Source organism: Adiantum capillus-veneris, chromosome 3 (assembly GCF_014529385.1).
Source record: "Adiantum capillus-veneris isolate H3 chromosome 3, ASM1452938v2, whole genome shotgun sequence".
Lineage (NCBI taxonomy): Eukaryota > Viridiplantae > Streptophyta > Polypodiopsida > Polypodiales > Pteridaceae > Adiantum > Adiantum capillus-veneris.
Genome location: NC_140933.1, coordinates 54,768,523 through 54,774,364, shown reverse-complemented (window position 1 = coordinate 54,774,364; position 5,842 = coordinate 54,768,523).

The following is a 5,842-nucleotide window of genomic DNA, read 5'->3' as shown; positions in this document are numbered from 1 at the left end:
TTGCCCTTTTCTGACAGCCGGAGAGGGAGAAATTACCAAAAAACCCCTAAAAATGGGTCTTGGGATCACGGCGTGTGAGGGACAAATTTTGCTCAATTATGGATCACGGCGTGCAGAGGCCACTTTACAAAAACAAAAGTTGTCCCTCGTGTGCCGTGATCCCAAGACCCATTTTTAGAGATTTTTTGGTAATTTCTCCCTCTCCGGGTGTCACAAAAGGGCAAGTAGACATTCGATTTTTAGTTTTTTGGGCGTTCTGCACGCACTAGTGGTGTCAGAAACTTCAAATTCTGACATTAGTTGAGAGTTTTGTGAATTTTTTAAATTTCATTGATGACGTAAGACATTCTAAATCAGCGACGCCGAGCTCGTGAAAAAGACACTCGCATTTAGTGCAAAAGTGATCGTTTCAAAGGAATGTTGAAAAGTTAGCTTCACTTTTAACACTAGGTTGGTAACCTAACAGGACATAAAAGTGTCCTTTCAGGGTTTTGAAAAAAGCCTCCAAAACCATAGTAGCTCCACTCATTTTGTAAAATCCTTTCATGAGGTTATAGTTCAAGGCCTACTATACATGGAAAAAATAAGAAACTTGTAAAATTTCTCATCTTTTGGTCACACCAAGCCTCCAAAGTTGATGGACTAGTACATTTTCATCAAAACAATCATTTCTTACGTTTTGTTGCATAAAAATAAGATTAGGGATTTTTGTAGGACTTGAGATAAATTCCCTAGTTAACTTCAATGGGTTGGTGATCAGAACATATGATTGCTTCTCACTCACTATTTTTTGTTTTTCCAAAAGAAATAGGCACAAAAAAGTTGAATTTTTACCATTCTGCAAACCTATCATCAAAGTTTCTATAGCCACGCTCAATACAAATAATATATGCATGTTTTCTTAGTTCCCTATTGTCCTTTAGGTTCATAAGGAGCCATGGAGCATGTCAAAAGAATAATACATCTCTTACCAAGGGGAATATTGAGGACAAATATGAAGTGCTAAATACAGCAAACATGAAAAAACTGGGTTCAACATTATGAGTTGTAGAATCCCATAGAAACTATTTAATATCTAGCCAAATTTGATCCTTATGACTAGACATGGTTACTACCTACAAAATGCATGTAGTTGTCACAATAAACTAACAATATTGAAAAAGCTATACTTGATATACTAGAATGTTTTGTTTTCTTCTATAATTGAAAAAATCAACCATCGTTGTCTACTATGAAAATTAGGGTATTAGGTGCCCCAAAACTCAAGGAATATTAGCTTTATGTTACAATATGTGACATAGAAAATCAAAACTGCATTTGGATATCATGAAAGCCACCAAAAAAATCATAGAAGAGCTAAAATTGGCTAAAAAACAGGATTTGACAATTTTTGTAATTTGGTCATAACTTACAACTTTTACATTTATTTCTCCCTAGAAGCATCAGGACATCTTGAGGACTACTAAAGATAGTTCTCTAGCATTATAGACCTCACAAACATGAATTCTAGAGTGGTATAGTTGCAAAAAGTTAAAAAAAGCCAAAAATACGACCCGTTTTTTCACACAGTTTAGGTTGTGAAATGTTGTGCAAGGACAAGGTTAAAGATGGAATTGATATTCCAAAAAAATATCGAGTTTTTTTCAGCTCATGAGACAAAGTTCTAGACAGATAGCACCTCAAAATCCATTTTGAAACTCTTGAGATAATTCAAGGAAAATGGTCACTTAACAGGACATAAAAGTGTCCCATTACCAACCTAGTGTTAACTTAAGAGTATTTAGTTGTCCTTTTGGACGTACTGAATAAGTGCAAAGGCATTTTAGGAAATTTTCTAGAGAGAGAAATAGAATTTCTTAGAAGGCCCTCCTAATGACCTCCGAAATTTTCTAATGCTTGATCTATCAAAGACTTATATTATAGAAGTAGATCAACAATCACAATGGGAGAATTACTTACTCCTTGTAGAGTATGCATACAATAATATTTTCCATACTACTACAAGAAAAGAATATTTTGAGATCACGGAGGGAAGACCTAAAAGTCCCTTTTGCTAATTAAAGTACATGGGAAGATCTTCACTGCCTGCTGATGAGTATAGCCGTGACCTACAAGAATCTTTTCAACAGGTTAAGGAGGGCCATAATACTACAAGAAAAGCATATTTTGAGATCATAGAGGGAAGACCTAAAAGTCCCTTGCTACTTAAAGTACATGGAAAGATCTTCGCTACTGCTGATGAGTATAGCCGTGACCTACAAGAATCTTTTCCTATGGGCCATCAAAAGTATTATGCTAAATTAGCAAAAGATACTACGGTCCTTTTCAAATCATGAAGCCAATCAATGACATGTCTTATCAACTCAAGTTTCCCAACCATTTCCTCATACACAAAGCTTTTCATGTGAGCCTACTTAAGCCCTACAAAGGAGAGCCACCAATAGAACCAATTATTGAAGACCCTCCAAAAATCGAAGACCAAGAAGAGGTGCTACAACCCGAAGCTATCCTTAGACATGAAGACAAGGTATTACGACATGGTAAAATGATATGACGGTATCGTATTAAGTTCAAAAATTATCCATTTTGAAGATTCTAGGTGGATGCAAGGAATACAACTTAAGGATAGTATGAACCTTATCAATGCTTACAATACTACACTAGAGGAAGAAAATATAAATGCTTTCTAAATGAGCAATGCTTTTTTCTTATAAGATAATCCTCTTTTCTGCACAAATTTAAATAGTATGCATTCTTAGAATCATGTTTGTGATGACGACATCACTCAAACACCAAGTAGAATGTGTCACTCTACTTTGGGAGTATGATGTGAACTAAAGAGCAAACATACTTGCGGTAGCTAAGTCTCCCAAGCACCAAATGGACTAGTCATCCATTCTGGAATGATGTCGCAGGGTGAAAAGGGATCCTCTATCCGCTAAGAAACGTAGACTAATGACTAAGAATTTATCTCTTCAACCTCATAGTCAAGCACGACTATGATTTCAAGAGAGAGGTAATGTCATAAAATCTAATATCTAACCAACCCAAATGATTTTCTCATATAAAACTGATCATTTACTATGGGAGAATTAACAGGAAGAAGGATTAGAATATAGACATGTGCTTATGGATTTGTCTCAACACGGGGCCAAGGTTAAAGGGGCCCAAATGAGAGATAAAGAGTAATGCTACCTAATGGAGCTTAAACACCTTAGGATTATCTTCATTAAAGACCTCCAAAAGTTAGTGTTAGAAAGTCCTTTGATTTTAGGCAAGCTAGGGATGATCTTGAGGTGGGAATCCTACCCAAGCATGAGGTGCTTGTCGGCTAGCTAAGTGTTAGTGGAAACCTTGTCCAAAAGCTTGAGGTGCTTCTCACATGCTTAAATGACTAAGGTTCTTAAAGTTCTCAATTCAAAGATAAACTCTCACGAGGCATCAACGTTTCCATGCTTGATTGATTAAGTGCTTAAAGTATTCAATCCAAACCAGATGACTTAATAAGCATAAAAGACACATGTTCAAATGATCCTCCACATGTGGCCCTCGTGACGTGCTTGAATGCTATTGGATAGGTTTTAAAGGGGTCCAATAAGAATTTAGATACATAAAAATAAATAATTAAGTTCTTTCTCTCAAAGAGAAAAAAGAGGACACATTCGCTCAAAGCACATTGAGGTGCATTAACAATTTCAAGGAGAGGCTCTCAGTAGGAGAGATCAGCTTGGCTTATGTGCCAACACAAGACAACCGTGTAGATCTTTTCACAAAGGCATTATCTCATGAGAAGTTTAAAGCTTTCTGCAAAGCTTTGGGCTTACTCCCCTTTGTGGATTGATCCTGTCCTTAGAGCATGGAACTTCCCTTTACTCATGTGCCAGCTCTCATTCACCACATCACTCCAGGGGGGATTTGTTATCATATACATGTGGTAGTGACGTGTGTGAACACACTTAGCACTGCTGGGACATTTTTCCCTCTCTAGGAGGGTTTTTCCCACGTGCATTGTATATACGCGCATTTATTCTAGGGCTATCTATCTTTTCATTCCACACCAAGTAATATAATCTTTGTTGTGTGTCATGAGCTTCCTTCATCTTCTCCAAGCTGTATGTGTTTCCCTGCAACCCTAATTCCAACACCAACAAGTTCTAATTTCATTTGTAAAAATTTTACCATACGTCCATTTTGGACAAGAGGGAGAAAGTCAAAGTCCTTATATGGCCCATTTGAGAGTCCAAAAACCCTAATGGACTCTTTGAGGTTGTCAATCTCAAGAAGTGACCCTAACAAGAAATGCAACAACACAATAAGCAATCCACCACACAATGACTGAAAATTTTTCCTATGTCCTACCTTATTTTGGGTCATCATGCCATTTTGGCACTCAAACAAAGTCAAAATGCAATGAAACATTAGGAGGAGGTCTAAGACACCTAGGGGACACTATCCTACCAAGTTTGTTTACAATTTGACAAGGTACTAAAATCACAATCCAACATGATCAAGGTCCTGAAAGCTACAATATAACTATCCTAAACGATTGCCATATGGTCTAGGAACATTCTCCTACGGTAAAAACATAAAACCAAAATGATTTAATCACTCAAATTTAAAGATTAGACTCGCTAGTTAATGTTTTTGGGAAAAAGGAAAAGTGGGACACCTCTACATCTTTATAGCCCAAGAGAATTCAAACCTCAACCTCATCACCAAAAAGTATACCAAAACAACTCTTAGTAAGTCCGAACCAAAAGGCCTATGCTCCTTTGGGTATTTAACAACACACGCCCACCCAAAGGACCATAGTGTTGATGAGTGATGCCGGTGGTGCAGCCAAAGTGTGTTGACTCAAGAAGGTGGCATGGGAAGATGTATGCAGGCTAACAGAAGCATGACAAAAGGCTGGAGCAGCTAGGAAAACCATGGGATGAGAGGTAGCAACAGATTTGTATGCATGATGCGGCTTATAGGCCAAGGAAGGCTCCATAATGAGCTAATTCGGGTAGTAGGTGAAAGAGATGCAAAGTGCAGATTTTGGGTCGAGGAATAAAGAGCTTGAAGTGCTGAAGGAGCAGGTCCAGACGGCTCATCAAGCCGAGCTACAGAGCCCAAGTTCTTGGAGGTTGAAGTTTTAGCGGTTTGCAGATTCTTGCCAGATAGGGCAGCTGAAGACAGGTGGTCCAAGTGGAAGTCGAGGTACAAGTATGTAGAGCTCAATTCATGGAGCCTATCTGTCTTTTTGGATTGCAGATCAACGCTATGGTTTGCAAGATATGATCAATTGGAGTTTTTCTAGGGGCCGGGTCTGAGCCCACTTGACCGCATGGGAGAATGTGCCATCTGGCATCTTTTGAGCACCGACAAAGTTCTAGAGTAGGGTGTGCATCATACGGAGCTAGAAAGAAGTGAATGCATGTCAAAAAGAGTCCGAAGCAAAAAATTACAACAGTCGAAAGATTGGGTGTCTTTGTCCAAAGTTGGTTGCAGATGCTTTGGTTGATTTTTTGCGGCCTCAGTATGGGTATTGGGAAATCCCGCAATGCGGTTGGACCCAGGCATCTTCAAGTCGGCATGGTGAGCTTGTGGCCGGGTTCTATGGGTCAGAGAATGGATCATCCGGGGCGAATGGGCATGCAGGACAAGATGGGAGAAGACAAAGATTTTTTTTTAAAAAAAAAGGGTGGTTTTGTTTTATTTCTAAAGCCTTGAGGCTTGGGGCACATGGGAGATTTGGGCAACAGGGTCGTGCTATTTAGGGTAGAGCGTGGCTCCCCATTAGTATACAAGAGAGGAGGAGAGGGAAGCTCTCCCTCCTGTTGGTGATGGTGTCAGCGTT